The 19,084-nt window shown below is 41.7% G+C and overlaps 1 protein-coding gene across 3 annotated transcripts in view; it reads right to left on the reverse strand.

Moving 5' to 3' along the window:
- The window catches only part of NLGN1 (neuroligin 1), a 400,353-nt gene extending 392,227 nt beyond the window's left edge, over positions 1-8,126 (reverse strand). For 2 of the 3 annotated variants that reach the window (XM_074589956.1, XM_074589953.1), the window contains exon 1: positions 7,384-8,124. The gene's annotated coding sequence lies outside the window, so the exon portion shown is untranslated. Of the gene's footprint in view, positions 1-7,383 lie in introns of all 3 variants that reach the window. The other variant, XM_074589950.1, reaches the window with a different exon arrangement.
- Positions 8,127-19,084: the final 10,958 nt, after the last annotated feature.

Below are 19,084 nucleotides of genomic sequence, written 5' to 3' on the forward strand. Positions count from 1 at the left end.
CCCACAGTGTTTCTTTCTTGTGGACATGTGGCAGCTTAGACCTTAGACATGGGTATGCTGGAAAAATCTGGCCCAGCGGAATTGTTGCATCGCAGCCCCAGCAGCTGAGTGAAGAGCGAGTATGGGAAAAGCAAAGACCAAACTGTCACATTGGTTCTCCTCTCTCATTGTGCCCCAGTGAATGACAACGAGCCATGACACAATTCTTATGAACTTGGTAAGGTGGTGGGGGGAAAAAAAGTAAATCTCTCTGTTATGACAACGGGGACAAGAACTAAGGCAATGCAAAATGTTGCTAAACTTTAAAAAAGGAAAGCTGTGGCACCCTTTTAAGGGCTTCTACATCATTAAGATTCCAAATGCTACAAGATTAATGTATAGGTAGTGATCTTACTCCAGCAAACTTACTAAAATACAAAAAGTTAAGAGTCAAGTTTGACCTCAGCAATAATCAGCAAAACCATCAGAGTTGCAAGAGTACAAAATGGTGGATGTGAATGAAGAGCAATGAAATCATCAGGTTTTGCATTTTCTAAAAGTTGCGCTGTTCTTAAACGTTAGTTACAGCAATGGTTCCAAAACAACAGAAAATCTCTTTTTCTTTAATGGCCACGTTAAAGTCATGTTTACAGTTCAATTTTGTTCAACCCTTGCTTAGACTTTCACTTGCCAAACGGTACGTGTCACTACATAGGCTAAAACGTGCGAAGTATAGGCTAAAAGTCAATCTACACTTTTATATTTGGAATTTTTTAAAAACAAGCAAACGAAACAGCAGGGGAGAAGCCATGTTAACTATGCATCTTTCATTAATTCATTATAGGTGCGAAAGTTGACTAAGTCACTGTCCGATTAAAAGAAACACTATTTCTTCATATATGCTAGCTGCATATACATTTGTTGTACGTATTAACTCCAGTAACATTGCTGCAATCGCTAGGGATTTACACTGAAGTTTGAATCAGACCCCACGTGATTTATTTTGTCCATTTGCGCTATCACGTAGCATAGTGCATATGTCTATATCTATATACATGTGAGTATTTTTCAACTGAGTCTACCGAAGATGAGAAGAGTTCTCAAATGGCTTGATGATCTTCTTTTAAAAAGGACCTCCAAATGTGTGTTTCACTGAGCACATTGAATTTATTTTTCTGACCACTCTACCTTCACATTGTATTTTAGTTCTTCCGCAATTTACGGTACTTTCACATGTTGTGAACACACGAACTCAGCGCAACTGTGGTAAATCACGCGATAAGAACTCAAAGTAGAGTGAAGCCTAAATTCCTTGGGACACAAAATGTATTTATTTATTTGTACAGTGCCTTGCACAAGCAGGTGATGATTTTGGCTGAACCTTCTGGTTGCCCAAGGAATACAAACAATTAATGGAACCTCAGCACTCAGCTCGTCTAGAACTTATAACATCTGATTTTAATTTTACTGCAATATAAATTGCTACCTGGCCATGTCTTTCAGTAAAACTTCATCTGCTTTTAATTTTAATTGTCCAACAAATATGCTTAATTGGAGACACTCCCAATTTTTCCGCATTCAGGAGTTCGAGGATTTTTTTTAATCAAGTCAAATTATCTCAGCTGGAGGTGATGCTTTATTGAAAATAATAGATAACAAACAGAACAAAAGAAAAGGCAGGAGTGAAAAATAAATACCTTTAAGTATATTGCTACTTTCTTAAAAATGACCTTTCACCATATTGAGTGTTGGTAAATAACTATATGAACATCAACAGAATTTCTACTTCAAATTTCTGTTTCAAAATTCAGAACTTCTGAGCCGTTTTCTGACAACTGGGATGGAAAGTCTCCCACCCACTTCAGAGGAACAATACACTCTCCACCTTTTCCTTCCTCTGAATAACAAAGTTCCTCTCAATAGGAAACAGATCAAATCCTAAATAAATAAATAAGCACATCTGGTATTTATTTATCCCAGTCCTTGGGAATTCTATGCTAATTGCAGTTCTGTTACTGAGGCTCTGGAAAACATCTTATGGTTGGGTTTATATTACTTTACTGAAGTGCACAAATAGAAATGCTGTATTTCCCAGTGTTTCTCCCCTCTTTATAGTATGTGAAGTTAGCGCTCTCGTTGTATATGGAAGTTGGTAAGCTGATTAACCATATTGCTGATCAATTCCTTCCACTTTTGTCTTGCATAATACAAACTCACATCATGAAGTCCTGTGTTCTCAGCTCACCAGCAATAACGAAGGCAACTAAAAAGTAGAATCTCAGTTCTCCACTGTCTTAGACCTGTTGTAAACTAGTGCAACTCCCCTGAAAAGGACAAAATCAGCTGGACTTTGGACAGCATTTTCACAGAGGCATTTCAGGATTGAACCTGGCTCCTTGTTTGCAACACAGCTTGGCATTTATTATGCTCCATTAGTAGCAATTTATCATCACTAAATTCAATATGTCATTTTTTGTGATACACGTCTTCTTTCTAGCTTCATCCTTCCTACTTTCAGTCCCCGCATCTTCCCCATGTTCCCTTTCCTACTGTGCAGGTGGCTTGTCTGGTCTCTTCCTCCACACAGAAAAGGGATCTGAAAACTTCCCCCAAAACACAGTCCGTCTCCTGAATCACAGTGCTTTTTTCTGGGCTGGGGAAAAAGGGCATGGTCAAGGATTTGTTCCAAAGTCTTCACATTGATAAAACTACTACAAAACTTCATTTTGGAAATACACCTTGAGGTAGATGCATACTTAAAACCAAAAAAGGCTTCAAATCATTATTTTTTTCCTGGCTTTTTGCAAAAAGTTCTCCAGCACACAAGACTCATGCACAGGTGTTGCCATTTCTTAGAAAGTTGTAGAAATCGACCTAACGTCTGGTATCACAATAATATGGTCATTTCCATAACTAAAACTGGTCTCTTGTGAAATCTTAATCCTATTTATGACAAAACTGTAGTCTTAACCATTCGGATACGCAGCAAATTTCTGGCAATTACTCCTCTCTGTCCCATGGACCTCCACAGCCAAGTGTTCAGACTTGAAGCCTGGGCCACCAATATATGGGGCCAAGGAGAAATCTCTTGAGCTGTCAGCAGCTCATACCCTGTGCACTGAAAAGCTATGAAATGAGCGAGACGTCTAGTTTACCAACTTTCTACATGAGGAAACTAGTCTACATGACCTAGGAAATACATGACCTATACAAGGTTGCACTTTTAGTCTGGTCTTCGAAAGCAGTGAGATCTGCGCAACCATACTTTTTGTGCACTTAATTGCACTTTGTGCAATTTTTTAATCAGTTGGCAATTTCAGTCCAACCTATCTTTGGAGCAGGCAGATTTGTTGAAAATAAGTGAGAAAACAGACACGAGAAACTGCAAGACTGAAAAATTCTTTCAACCTCAGCAGAAAAAAAGAAAAACTGAAATACATTACCAGGAACAAGAAACATGAATGAGAGAAAGAGCTCTCCACCAGTGTTTCAACTGAGGAAGAATTTCACTCTACAAGACAGAAATCTTTCGGGAAAGCAGCTTTCATTAGTTTTGGCATTTCTAAACGAATATGAATGCCTTTTTAAATGGTCGCAACTTCAGCGTACTTTATTGAGCTCATCCTGCTGACTGTGATGAGATTGTAAGAGTGTAAAAGTAACAGAACTTGGCCACCCTGAACCTCCTGCTCTCGCATCCTGGGGGGAGATGGAGGTGCACATTACAGTGTGGATCCCACAGCCAGCAGGACATCTGGCTTGAAGGGTCTGACAGTGGGCAGGTCCCGCTGCTCCGTATAGCGGAGGGCTTATCACCTGGAGGTCTTCTGCTGAGACCAGACAGGTGGACCCAGCATCCTCCTAGGCAATAAATGAGCAATACGTTTGACATCATCTACCATTTACGGAATTTGTAATGAGCTGCGTAATAAAAGTAGGTAAAGGTTGTTATTCGCACCTCTCTCTTTCAGTTAAACTTATTTCTGCCAGGTATCAATCATTTTGTTTCTTTAAGTATTCACTTACTTTCTTCCTCAGGAACATTTGCAACTCTAGCAGAAGTTTCATACCCATCTAGTGGCAACAGCCTGGAACTGAGCAACAAAAGCCACAGGTCTGCTATCTGCACTTGCTATTGAATCACTGCACTATCTCAGATTAGTCACCTGCTTCAGGTATTTTTCCAATCAGTAAAAATTAGGATGTTGATAAGCTGCTCACTACTGAAAAGCACTATGAGATTGCAAATAAAAGCTGAAGTGGGATCAAACAGTAGTACTAGTAACTGTATGAACTTAGGTACAATAAATTAATTTCTTCGGTGCCTGGAAGACTGTATCTCTGTTCTTCCATTGCAAAAATTATTGACTCTCATCCTGTGTATTAAAATATGAGAGTCCTGTAATACTATTTACCATCTTAAAACAAAACAAAAAACAAACAAACAAAAAACCCCAAAACCAACAAACTCCCCAAGCTAATTTAACAGGGAGAACTAAATAGGAAATGCATCGTACCTCTACCAGAAATTATAGTTCAAAATTTAATTTGCCATACACCTCAATCAGCAGTATTCTCTATCCAGTCATCAGTCTCTACGTTGACCCATGAACTCGAGCATTTGCTTGCAACTCACTGCCACTTAAGGAATTCTCACTATTATAGCGTATGGGGACACCCATGTTCAAATAGGAAAATAAACAAATAAACAAAGAGTTTATTCAAGCAATGACCTGTCAACTCAAGAATTAGATTATGCTCAAACGCATGCATAATATAAAAGATAATGAAGAGTAAAAAGGGATATAGACAACCGTCCTAGTAGGTCACCAATTCAGTTTTCTGAATGGTCTTGACGTTCAGAGGAAAGGCATTTTAAAAGCTCAAATCCAAGTCTGTCCTCACTGAGTAACTCTTCTTTGGCAAAGAGGGAATGACGGTGATGCAACAGGAAACACTCTTTGACCCTTTCCAGTTTACGGACATAAACAGTAAACTTTCTAACGCTGACAAAATTAACTTTAAATAAATAATATTGGCATCAAATTTACCATCTAAATTGTCTGATTGCATGGTCAGAAGTTCTCACTGAAAGCATCTTTATATATAGATTTATGAAGTCTATGGAAATTTTTGCTTGAATAAGGATAGCCGGGCTGAACTCAGCATCTCTGAGATATTTCACACTAATAAAACACTCTATTCGGAGGGGCTCAGAGAAAGCACTAAAATCTACATAAGTTTCATGAAATAACTGCTTAGATTTAGGTTCCATTAACCTTACTCAAATGCCTACTCACAAGGAGTTCAATCTTACCAGATTCTGCATGTGAGGATGTTCCAAAAAAAAAAAAAAGAGGGGGGAGCAATTTTTGAGGGACTCGACATATCTATATAATTTTATTATATTTGGCAACTATCGGTTGAATTAATCATATGGTGAACTGAACCTGCACCTGTTCAATTGCTGATTAATGTTTTTGCACAGTGAATGGTTTATCGGCAGCATTAAACGGAGCTCCAACTGAACACATAGTGAGCTACGCAAATGATATACAAACATCTAGATATATGTTACATCAGCAGTTGCAGATCATGTTAAAGATTGTCAAAGGCAGTGGAAAGAAAACTCAAGTAAACGTAAGCCCTGTAGGTTAACAATTCTCTTAAAACAGTCAAACTTGATTCCTTTCCTCATAGCACGTTTCCCTCCATAAGGACAGCAGCATTATTTTATTCCAGCCCTCTCAGTACATCCTGACGGTAAATAATGGATCAAAAAATACAGTCATGAATACAGAAGAAGGTGGAAATAAAGCAACAGAAAAGGACAACATGAAAGAGGAGCTTTCCTCACAGCACTGCAGGAACACTGCTATGTTCTGCTGAAGGACTGAACTCCACAGCTCCTGCTTATTTTTAAGAGAATTTAAAAAGCTAATGATAGAATCATCAAGATTACAAAAAAAAAAAAAAAAAAAATAGAAAACAACCCCGTTTGGCTCATCTTTTAATCAAAATACGTAATCAGAGGGCCTAAGTGATGATTACCTCCTGCTTTCAACCTAAGTCAAGGAAGCAGCCCATTAAATGGGCTTTCACTCTTTTCGGTGCCACTTCTATGTGGCACGTCACCAGACGGGTACGTTCACGCTTCACGATCATCTGGTCCCTCCCAATATTTCAAGAGGACAGTGGTCATCTACAGCCAAGGCATGCTGGAGGAGTTCAGTAAACATGGGACCCATATCAAGAAAGCCACTTTTTTAGTAATGGCACCTCTATTACCACAAACATGTTCACAACTGTTAGTGCAATTAATTATCGGGACAAGGAGATACGCAGCAAAAGACTCAAAATTGCCTTTACTGGAACACAATTCATTTAGATGATTTATGGATTTCTTTATTATTAGCGTCACAAGAGCTTTTTCAAAACAAGAGAAATCATTAAATCCCATAAAGCACGGGCTATCGCCGCAGTTAGCTGGTAATTGATATCCTCACTCGTGCCATTTATATCCCTAAATGGAGCTGATAAAACAAAAATTAGTAAAGCATGCTGATGGGGAGCAAGAGCCTGCGCCATCCCAGAAGGAAGCAAGGGTACCCCTTTCCCTCCTTCCCTTCTCTCCAGCCTCCCAGAAGGAATTCCCCCCACCCCCCCGCACGCCACAGCCCCCAGAAGCGTTTGAAATTCAGCGCAGGTGCTTCCCTAGCCTCCCCGGCGGGGGCGGCCGGAGCTCGGCTCACCTTCCTCCCCCTCCAAAGAGCCCAAGGAGGAGGGGGGGGACACAGAAACTTTGAGAAGGATGAGGGGGGCCGAGGGTCCCAACACACGCCCCCCCGCCGCGTCCCCGCACAGCTGGACCTCGCTACGGCCCAGAAACCAGTCTCAGCCCCGGGGAACCACTGCGGGGGGGGGGGGGGTTAGGGTAGTATTCGCTTTTAGAGGGCCAACCTGACTGCTACGCCCCCCCCTCCAACCTCTGCCCAGTTAAAATTCCCCCCAGGGGAAAACTACTTCTCTCTCCTTTTTAAATGCAAATTAAAAAAAAGCTTTTGTGTTGCAGTTTTCTATGGGGTTTTTCAGGAATCCTGCTGGGTGGAGAAAGTGCAAGATAAGAAATCATTTTAAACAGAGGGATTGGGGGGTTTTAAACAGTTACCAAATAAGAGCCAAAACCTGTGCACAGCAAAGAAACTCCCAAATACAGAGCAGGCAGGGAGAAGGAATGTATATTTTGGTGATGAAAAGCAAGCAGGCGTATTAGAAGAGACTCAGAAGGACGGGAGAACAGCACGAAAATGCAAATAAATCAGCCCAGATTCTACGAAAAAAAGAGAAGCTGCTGATAACCCTGAGCAAACGCTGCTGCCTCAAAGATGGAAATAGCTCCCTTACCTTATTACTAATCCTCGCTTGCACCTGCTCTGCAATCATAAATACTTCGAGGTGCTTAATATGAAGCTAAATTGATGGTTGAATTTAAGAATTTCTTCATACGCCTCTTTTACAGATTCAAAAGGAGATTTTTAGGATCGTCCTCCTCAGTATCCATTAGCTTCCCAAAGAATTCCAATTTTCTTGACAAAAAGAAAGAGGCAAAAAAAATACGGTGTGTCTATATACAAACGGGCACGGTAATAGATCCAAAAAACAGGGAGTGGGGGAATCTGAGAGGTGTCACTACAAACTTGGCAAGCAAAACGTATCCTCAGCAGGAAGGAGAGAGAGAGAAAGGGAAGGGGGGGGGGGGGGGGGAGAAAAGCTGCAAAATACAAAATTCCCAGGGAGATTTTGAAGAAAAAAAAAAAAAAAGAAGAAGAAAAAGCAGAGAGGAGAGACGTATGAACAGAGCACAAATGGGCTGGCGGGATCTTTCCCAGCCATCCATCCGTCAGCAGAGGCAGCGGCCGCCTCCCGCCCCGCCGCTGCGGGGGAGCCGCTGGGCACCGCGCCCGCCCCGCACCCGCGGGCGGGGACCCGCAGGCAGGGACACGGACACCCACCCGTGCACACACACACACACACACTGAGCCGGTGCCGTGGCACCCCCCGGTGTGCGTACGTCAGAGGTGACGCTCAGCCCAGCCGGGGATGCTGGAGCCGCCGCAGCCCCCGCCCGCGGCAAGTTCCCCCTTCCCCGATCTCCCCCGCCCTCCGGGGCTTTAAGGGACGCGGGGGTGCCCTCCTCTCCCTGCCCCGCCGCGCACAGAGCCGGGGCTGCGTCCTGCCTATTCCCCACGCTGTCCCCTTCCGCCTCCCAATCTTCCCAAGCCCCCCCAAGTTTCCCAGTTGCAAGACGGCTGGCTGAGGGAAGGGAGAGAGGCTGCGCTCCCAGGAGGTGGGACCCCAGAGAAAGTCCAGGGGTGCAAACACTCCTCAGGATCCTCTTCCCCGCAGGGCTGCCAGCCCTGGCTCACTGGGTGCACTTCCAACACCCAGCACATCACCCCGCGACACGTCAGGTCGGCTCAACAGGCCCCGGGGGCAGCCACATCACCTCCCCTCTCTCACTTCCACTCTCCCTTTTGCCCTGACCTGGTACACATTTCATCTGAGACTTTCCAAGACCTTTAATTATTCTATTAATGTACACCCATAAATCTTCCAGAGCAGCATTTCATTAGGCAAACATCAATATACGGTACACAGATGTAAACAGAGGCACTGAGGGCTAGATAGGTGGCAAATTACACATTCAGCCATAACAAAAGCTAAACCAGAATTGTTCAAGTCTTTTTTTCCAGACCTTTTCTAGGGAAGTTATTCTATGATATTTTTATTAAAAAAGAAAAAAAAAAGATTCCATGGAAACAACCTGTGCCAGTAGATTACCAGGTTACTAGAGCAAGCCCCCGTTTACACCACCATAACAAGTCTCTCCTCTGAGTCCTTAACAGCTTAGTGTTGGAAAACATAATAAAAAAAATCCACAACGCTCTTTGCTAGTGTTCCATTGTCACATCATTTAGGTATTTAAACAAATGAAAAGCGTGTTTTTTGTTGTTCTCCTTAAACAGAAAACAGCTCCCCAAGTGGATGAGACAAAATATGGGTCCATGCAACTAGGGCAGAAAAAGACCAAGGAAAACAGACCTCCTGGCTCACTCTTGGGTGATCACACCTGTACGGTGCAGGTCGCGGGACTTATAACTTGTTTTATCCCTCATAAGGTGCTTGGGAAGAGGCAATGTGCAAGCAGATGGATGTGGATGAACTTCCAAGGGAAGTATGAGGTACAAAGCAGGTATTGAACATGGGTACAGAGAAGGCAGAGACAAGGAGATGAGGCAGCAAAGGTCTTCCTAGGTAAAGTGGAAGAGTGGGAAGAGAACAGAGAGGCTGGGAATAAACTCTTTAGGACTTCCTCAAATGGAAAATAGGTCCCTGGTGCAGGACTATTTCACACGCTGTTTTCCAGTGAGGAAATGAAAAAAACATCCCAGCAATTGGGTATCTTCTGGTTGAATTTTGAGTCTTATTGTAGGACTGAAGGTGAAGGGCGTTAAACTCTCACAACACTTTTTCCTCTGACAAAAGAATAATAAATAATAATAATAAAAAAAGAAGAATCAGGGATTAGTGTAAGGCTGAGCCCAGGAAAGATTCTTCACAATTCTTGTATCAGACAGACGTGTTTACAGTAAAAGCAAAACACCACTCCTGAGAAACCGGTACAAGTGGAAGAACAGTTTTATTCCTTAATGACAGTGTTGGATGCAGAGCAACCTGGAAATCCTGTAGAGATTCCAAAGACAGCACCTGTTTGTAAAACATGATGCATTTTTAAAGTCCTCAAGTCAGCGTGACTAACAGGGTTCCAACCCAGAATGCTTCTCCCAAAACTGTGAAGTTCAGTGCACGAAGATATTGGGTTTGTTTCAGTTTTCAAATTAAACAAAACCTTGACTTATCCTCTGGAGCAACGTATGTGACTCTGGAATACGCAATCTCATCTTTAACCACCGTTCCAATGGCTACAAAAGCAAGGGCAGATGCTCCCGTCTGCTCTGTGGCACTGGGTGGAGCGGAACAAGCCAGTGCCCCAAGCATGGATTGGCAGATGCAGCACCTCTCCTACGCCTACGAGGGTCTCTGGGAAAAGCACCCCCCCCTCCCCACACCTCACATCCTGCTGCACCAAACTAACATATGCGCGCACACACTCATACGCCGCTGGGTTCAAGCAGTGGCCATTTTGAGGAAAGGGGACCTATGGAGAGAAAGGACAGAGCCGGGGAACAGCTGTTCCATGCAGCATGGTGCCTTCTGCAGTGTGTGGTTTTCAGCTGGAGATCCGTACGGTTGTTTCAGTTTAGGAAAATGGGAGATCAGCCCTTCACCTTCATTCCCCCTGGAGAAAGCGCTACTGGCAGCAAGAGAGGCTCTGCGCTGGAGCGGACATGATGGGAATAGGAAAGCAGGTGTAGGGGAGAGCTCTGCATGTCTGGAAGGTAAGTCACATACATTTTTGAAGCGATCATCAATTTGGTATTCCCATCCCGAGAAGGAGATTTAACCTTCTAGCCAGTTATCTACATAATCCTCACCACTGCAATATCTGAATACTTTAAGAGCTTTAAACTGGCCATCCAGATGATCAAGTTCACAGAGTCGAGGTGTAAGGCTGACGGCTTCAGACTCGCTCAGGTTTTCCTATGGGTGGAAGCTCGAATGTAACAGGGTTGCACATATCAGTTCTACCTTTCAGGATGAGGGTGATTTGTCAGGATTAGCCTCAGGGGTATTTCTAATACCTTCCCTTTACTTGTGGTGATTAAACAGGATTGAAGATATCTTCCAGGCCCTTTCCAGCTCCTACATCTTTTCCCGGGGATTTATATAGAAGGGAAGGTGCTGTAATGCAGCTAGTAGCTAATACATCTCACAAGGACAACATAAAGTCATTTTATTAATACAAGTTTAGCCTTTCCCGGGTTGTAATGGTAGCTCTGTGTTACCATGGGGGCCTTGCCACTTTAACACTCGTCCAGAAAACACCCACTAAAATTAATGAAGAATAATGGAAAATAATACCATGTTTTACTGTCCAAAAGTAAAGAGAAGAGACTTCCACACTTAACGTAATCATCCCTGCTTCTGTGAGACAGAGGGAATGAAGGTGCCCTAAACATGACAAACAGAAAATGATATGTACAAAAATAGGGGAGAAGAGAGCTGCATAATAAAGCTGTCTTTCGTAACTGTCCGAGGGAGACTGAAAAGGCTGAAAATGAATTGTGGCAAGGATGACTTTGAAGAGAAATTGTCAGCTTGCTCAGCTCCCAAATTCACACCCTCATGCACAGTCTTTAGACAAAAAGCAAAACACAGATGGCCCAGGAGTTTTGAGGCAGATAAGACCTTTATGCTTTCCTTTCTGAGTTAGTTACTTATTCTCTCTATGATTGTAGCTTAAAGTTTCATAACTGGAGGAGTTACATTAATAAGATAAATGTATTTATGCTTATGAAATATCAATAAGCAGCTATGGGCAAATGTATAAAAGGGAGTACAACTTTAGACCTCAACCTTCATAGAAATGGCTTGATTTTCAAAGGTGCTGCGCAGCTGAAGACTTCCTGACATGATGAAGAAGTGAGGGTTATCTTTATCTCAAAAAACAAAGCGAGGGACATCTTTATCTTAAATGCAATGCCTAACTATTTCTTAAAGTGCTTACACTCATTTCCATTTTTCCTTTCCTTCATTTCGCTATAAACATTCGTTTCACCTTCTTGAACAGTCTATACTAATGTCTAGGAGGACTCTTGTAACGACTGTGGTAGAAGCAGGCATGGTTCCAAAGACATACTGTGTTTTTGCCTTGAACAGAATCAAAAAATCAGTTGGGAGTAATCGCATGGTTGAAATATTAAGGTGTTAAAGTTTTAAGGAAAATTATATGCTACCAGTGAGGAAAATTTAAAAGCTTATTTGGATTATTTTAGTCCATTCTGTGATTATTTTTAATAATCAAAGCAGATGTTCTCAAGAGTTAAATTAACATCTTGAGCAAGCTTACAGGGAACCTCAAATAGTCATTGAAAGATCGTTATAAAGATGCTTTATAAATATAATGGAATATATAGGATATACTACAAGAAACTCCTGCATTTAATGCTGACCATTTTAACACTGTGAGGATATTTTCTTCCTTCTTTAGGTGTGAAGGGGCCCGTAGCAGGAAAAGAATAAATGAAAACATTAAAATAAAGAAAATACAAATATTCTAGTGCTGGGATCCTGGGGCGCCCTGAGGTGATTTGTCTTTTTCACCTTACTTCAGTGATCTAGAAACTGCTCTAATTTCCCATGTTACTATTAGGATTCAAAGATGACACAATCATACATGATATATATGTCTCCTCTTTAGGCTCATGCAACCCGTAATATTAAATAAAGTTGTCCCTAGGTCAGCTGTGTCCCAAAGTTAAATTTCCTTATAAAATAGTAGACACAGTTAAGGAAAAAAAAAAAAAAGAAAAGAAAGAGACAAAAACTTCTTGGGGGCCTGATTTGTCTCCTATGTAATCAGAAATCTGAAGTCATCCATTGTAGGTTTCAGGCATTGAAACCTAGTATCCCGAAACAAACCTCAGAGATGAATATTTTGCCAGGAAGCCAAATAAACACTTCATGGGACTTTGAAAAGCTTCTAGCTTTGGCCCAGTTTCCATCACGATCGCAGGCAGTGCCTCTTACACCAGACACAGCTTTATGAGTAGGGCCAGTCAGCACTAATCATCAGTAATCAAAGCATCAGAATAAGACCCTAGATTTTTCATAATATATTTTAGTATGTTTAGATTTAGTGATACAATTAAATATATTCTCATCTTATGCCTCTCTACAAGCACAGCTTGACACCATGAGTGTCAAGGCATGAGCCTGCAACATGTTGGTGATTCACCTGCCTGGTTCTCACAAAGGGCCCAGTTTGTTAATAAACAAACTTAAAACTCAAATCAAGGCCAAATTTGATATCACTCAAAATAAATCTTTTGCATCCCAGTTCTAAATCACATATCTTAAAACTGAAACCAGCCAATAGCTAAATTTTTTTCCCCTGTCTTCATTAATGATTAACAACTTGAGGGAATAGCCATCAGTGAATATGATATGGAATAAAGGTGTTCCAACACTACACAAGAGCTCATGGATAGAAGACTTTGTATCCTGTCTGCATTTCTTGTCCCACAGCCAAACTCCATCTAGCATTAAATATATAGTTAAATCACCAGATGTAAGTAAATCTCAGTCAATCCTATTCCCCCCAATATGAGTTAGACATGACTTTCAGTTGGGTAGTTAGAGGACTTTAAGTTACATCTACACTTGATGTATACTTGAAATGTCTTAATACTCTCCTTCAAAATAAAGCAGCGCTATTACTTTTAAAAAAAAAAATCTCTAAAAATTCAGTTACCATCATAAGAATCATAGAATGGTTTAGGTTAAAAAGGGACCTTAAAGACCGTCTAGTTCCACCCCCTGCCCTGGGCAGGGACACCTCCCACCAGACCAGGTTGCTCCAAGCCCCGTCCAGCCTGGCCTTGAACCCCTCCAGGGATGGGGCCACGGAAGGGGAGGAAGTCACATTGATTGTGCAATCACTTTTAAAACCCACCACTATTGCCTCCACATAGCACAGAATATGGGACTCAAAACCAAGGCATGAAATAGCTACCCAGGTTTTAAGTATTATACAACATTCTTCGGCCTTTCCCTCCCTTCTCAAACATTTTTAGTTGTCAAAAGTCTTATTTCCATATCTGAGGCTACGAGGTCTACTGGATGTAAAGGAGTTGTGATTATCCTTAAAGTGTATCTGACATTGCTATTAATGCTTTAAACTTGCTACCAGTGCATTTTTGCAGTTTCATCCTTTTAGCAGAACTGACACATATAAAAGCTTTGAAAATTCAAAGTATTAATCTCCAAAAGCATATGTGTAGTGATTACTTAACCAATAGGATGTTTTTTCAGTTCCTCTACAAGTTGGCTCAGTAACAGTACAATATTAATAATGCTTTAGCTTATACTTTTACAACCTGTTCTCCATTTCTCCCATCTGTCGATAGACTAAAATTGTGTTTACAGAATCACTCATTTTCTAACCTTTTTTTTAATTCATCTGAGACAACTCATAACCATTTTTTTTCCTGAAGAGACTACAAAAACCCCCAAAACTTGAGGCTCAGCTCGGTTTTTCAGAGCTGTTGATATAATGATGAAGTAGCTCCATTGATTTGAAAAGTGTTATTTTGGTTTCATCCTGTAACGAATGAGAAAATAACTTTCTTCTTATTACTATTGCAATTAAACATACGCCTTTAGTTCAGTTCGGTCTCTTTCTCACCAAACTATAACTTGAGGCAACCCTAGGGTCCCTTACAGCATTAGCAGGCATATTTACATAAAAAAACACGGCAATATTCAGTAGGAAGAACGCTCTCCCACCTACCGAGACTCCAAGGCCCCAGGCACATGGCTCTGTACAGAAGTCACCGTAACTGTACTAATTTACACATTAATTTCTTTGTGTGGTCAGAAACCGGGAAATGGAGAAGTCTGTCCACCTCAAGATCCCGAACTCTCCTGCCATATGCTGCATGCATAAAAAAAATTAAGTCTTCCCAAATCACATGCAGAGCTGTAACTTACACCACTGTTTTCACTCCCATTCAATAGACTTGCCAGCGTAAACACTGGTTTAAAAATTGTTCGAGGACCTCAAGATTTGGCCCCAAATCAATGTGTATATAAATGACTTCATTTACAGCTATGTTTTTATGCCAGATTTAATGTCAACAGCCTAACGGTGTGTTGGATTTCATTTATAGGATTTATTAATTTTTATCTAATGAACAATTTCACAAGGCAATTTAGATGATTACAACTGTGAAATGTTTGCAACGAGGACCAGATCTTGCCAGCCTCGCTTGCCTGTAGTGCCACTTACATCAAAAGTAATTGAAAACAATTGTACTTTAAAGCACCAAAACAAATAAGTTCAAAAACACTTAGTCTACACGGGAAAAGAAAGCACAGTAGATACTTCAGTCAATCGTGAGACACATGTTGTCTCCATACAGGTAGGTACAGCTGAGCTTTCTGGAAGCATGGCACGCTAACATGAAGACCGCACCTTTGGGTAAGGATTGCCAATGCGTTGTTTTGGCTACAACAGATTGTCCCTGTGACGAAACCCCCACTAACTGCAGTAGGAGCAGAACAAGGTCAAAGCTAAACATCCTAAAATCTCACCTAGTCACTTCAAAAAATTTGAAAGTTAAAGCAAGGGAACATTTCTTCAGTTATGTACCATAGAATGGTTAGGGTTGGGACAGACCTTAAAGATCATCTAGTCCCACCCCCTGCCCTGGGCAGGGACACCTCCCACCAGCCCGGGTTGCTCCAAGCCTCGTCCAGCCTGGCCTTGAACCCCTCCAGGGATGGGGCAGCCACAGCTTCTCTGGGCAACCTGGGCCAGGGGCTCACCGCCCTCACAGCCAAGAATTTCTTCCTAATGTCTAATTTAAATCTGTCCTCTTCCAGTTTAAAATCATTTCTCTTGTTCTATCACTACACTCCCTGCTCAAGAGTCCCTCCTCAGCTTTCCCGGAGCCCCTTTAGGTACTTGGGAGGGGCTCTAAGGTCTCCCCGGAGCCTTCTCTTATTCTCCAGGCTGAACACCCCCAACCCTCTCAGCCTGTCCTCACAGCAGAGGGGGCTCCAGCCCTCTGTTCACCTTCATGGCCCTCCTCTGGACTTACTCCAACAGGTCCATGTCCTTCTTACATTGGGGGCCCCAGAGCTGGATGCAGTACTCCAGGTGGGCTCTCACCAGAGCCGAGTAGAGGGGCAACCAGTGAACCAGAGAGTGGCTTTTTTTTCCCAAAAATGTCATCTGCTGAGTAATATCTTTGCTTTTTTGTTTTTGGTATTAGGGTGTTGCTTTCTTCTCCTGATCTTGGAATTATACTACAAAGGTTCCCATTTATAATTAATGGCATTTTTAAGGTTTTTTTTGCTTAGCTGGCTAGAATATTCCCAGCACCAGTGCCTAAAAACAATTACCAGCATTGTGTTCAGTTTACTTCCAGCTCCCCTTCACCCAGCAATAATTATATTTCTTTGGTGTGTTTCAGAAAACAGAGATTGTTTGCCATAAAATTAACTTGACATGATTCAAAAGGAAATGCAAAGCATTTTATAAGGCGTCTGAGAGAGAGAGCTGCAATTGTGAACAGAGGCTTAAATGAGAACGGGGAAGACTTGTGCTTTCAGCCGGGGGAAGCTTCGTTACAAATTAAGTTTTGTTTCCTTTACTTGCTGCAGCACAATGACAGCTTTGACAGACATATGGGTTGTTTAGAATCGTAAAGGCTTTTTAGTTTAAAGTGCTTCGGGAATATATCTAGCTGCAGTATATGACGTAGGCACTTTTTATTTAGCTGTATTCTGCTAAATGTAGTTTGTGATTGGAACACCTTTCAAGTCCAGGCATGAGAAAATCTGTTTCTGTCTACTTCTGCCTTGCTGAGCTGCTCGTGCGGAGGGTCCGACTAAGGCCATGCATTTTATACCGCACATCACCATGCGTTTCACCACTGTGCGTATCATTGTCATTTATTTCTATAGGAACTGGAAGGTACCTGAGGCTGTCCTGTCTCTGAGCAGACAACCAAACCCACAAGGTCCTTATGTCATTTAAGCCTTCTTCTGGAAAGAAAGAACAAATAAGTTCACTCCGAGCTGTTGGTTTTCAAGTTTTGTCTCATTGCAAGAGCTGCAGTCTCAGGTCTGTTACAACACTGTAAGGTTTTGCTTGAAAATGTCGTACTCTGTCACCGTGGGCCCAGTGTAGATTGTAGCTGTTACGTGTGTTACATCTTTTGCTTAGTTTAAGAAGTGTGAGGTCGTCCGTCCCCCCCCCCCCCCCCAGTGTCAGAACTGTAGACTTCGAGATAGATCCTGATTTCAGTTACATCACGTAATACCCAGAATAAAGCCATTTGCTTGAGTGGAATTATCCTAGATGACACAAGCATGGCCCAGATTAGACTGCAGCTGATTTGGGATCTGCAAACCAAATGGTGCTCTTTCTGGCTCAGCCATTACTCACTGCCAATAAAGATGTTGCAGCTCTAAACTGTATTCGTTCAGAATGCAGAAACAACCTCTTGCTGCAGATAAGAGACAAGAAAACACAAGACTTGTAAACTGCTAAGTACTGTTAACCAAACCAGAACAGAGCTTGGTTTTCTCTGCCCAAGGTTCCACCAGTAGGATATAAAACACCAAAAAAAAAAAATAAAAATGAAGCAATCCCCAAAGCCAACCAAATGACCAGAGAAAGTCTCCCGGAAGAAAGAAGGCCATATTTTCCATGGACTTGGCCACTGGTTCCTCTTATTCTGGGACGCATAACCTTATAGATGAAGAAGAAAGCCTTTCCTTCAGTGTGGGGGGACAGCACTGCCCCCACCTTATGTTGAACCTTCATATCCACCTTCATATCATCTCCTACTCTGTAACTGCAGCCTGGCAGTCACAGTTTATTTACAGCTGTAATAACACTTGGCCCTGTAGTAGCAGACCATCCTATCAAACAATTCCTTGTTACTACGTTGAGCGAAGGGTATCACAACATATCTTGGCACTGTTAGTGCTTGGAGGGTTTTGACACCTTCACCATTAATAGCTTTGATTTAAAAATCCATATAGAACATCATTTAACATCCACCAGAAGTTTCTCCCCAAGGTACTGTGGTGCTTCAGGTATTTTGCTGTTCTCTGGAAAAAGCCCTTTGAGAGCTGGTAATACCTGGCATAGGGTGTAGGAACAGCTGCCCTATATAGACCTCTGCATCAAAGACTTATTTTATTATTAGTGAATTAACACTACATTTGGGAGGAAAAAAAAAAAATAGACAGAGAAGTCTCACCTATAAGAACATTGGGCCCAGTAGAGATGGGACGGGTTAAAAAAGCAACTGGGAGAATGAAACAAAAGTTACACTCTGACTTTTCTTTGAAAATTTAAAAATACATTCTACATGAACAAGAGTCTCCTGGGTGCCAGCTTCAGAAGTAACTTAAAGAAAATTCTCATGTCATTTGTGGTTGATGTAATGTAAGAATCCTTTCTTACAGTCTTTTAGTGAGAAACAGGGTAGGAAACCGGACTCCCACTCACAGGCAGATTTTTTTTTTCCTTTGCACACTTGTCAAAGAATATATCTTTTCCTCTTAGAATAATGAGAGCCTATTCACAGAAATTCTGCAAGCAGAGCCTCCATTTCCCCATCAGTGAAACAAGGGCAATGCCTAGAGTCTTTCAAAAGACTCATTAATAAGTAGTTATAAACATTAAGTTTGTTTAAACTTATGCAAATCTTGAATATTAATGCTGTAAGTATTATGTGGGGGGTCGCACCTCACGAGGTATTTTTCTAGCACTTGATTTTTATTTTTTATTTTTTCCATTAATGAAACTGTGTGGGTTGGCCTTGTAATTCTGGGTTTGTAATTGAGCCTGCATTCAAAGGCAAAAGACCAGATGATCCTGACAAGCTTCTGCAGCGCCTCTGAACTCATTTATTCCCAGGACTGGGCTGCAGGGTTGGGGCTTTTTTTTTTAATTTTTATTTTGAAACAATTTACAATAAGATACCCGATGAGTACTTTTTGCAGGGCACGGTTCACATTTTTCTCCCCATCTCACAATCTTAAGAAACCTTTATATACATCTGAGCTCTGATAACTGAGAAAGATAGCCTGCTGTTCTTACTCTGCCAAAAATTGCAGAATGTCAGAGATACAGCAGAAAGAACATTTGGCAGCTTCTGTCACTCCCAACAAAATCTCTAACATTTTGTTTTATTTAATGGCTTCACTTTTTATAAGATGATTCAAACCCCTATAGGGGACCTACATTAGTCTGCTGACATTTTTCTGCTAGTATAATTATTATGTCCTTCTACAGTCTGCTTTTCATCTGTGCAGAATTTCTCCCTGGCACAGAAGAGCCGTTAAAGACCTCAAGGTGGAAAACTGGAGAAGCCAGGATAGTTCTTCAGCATAAGGTAAG

The sequence above is a fragment of the Larus michahellis genome, chromosome 6, assembly GCF_964199755.1.
Source record: "Larus michahellis chromosome 6, bLarMic1.1, whole genome shotgun sequence".
In the NCBI taxonomy this organism is placed as follows: domain Eukaryota; kingdom Metazoa; phylum Chordata; class Aves; order Charadriiformes; family Laridae; genus Larus; species Larus michahellis.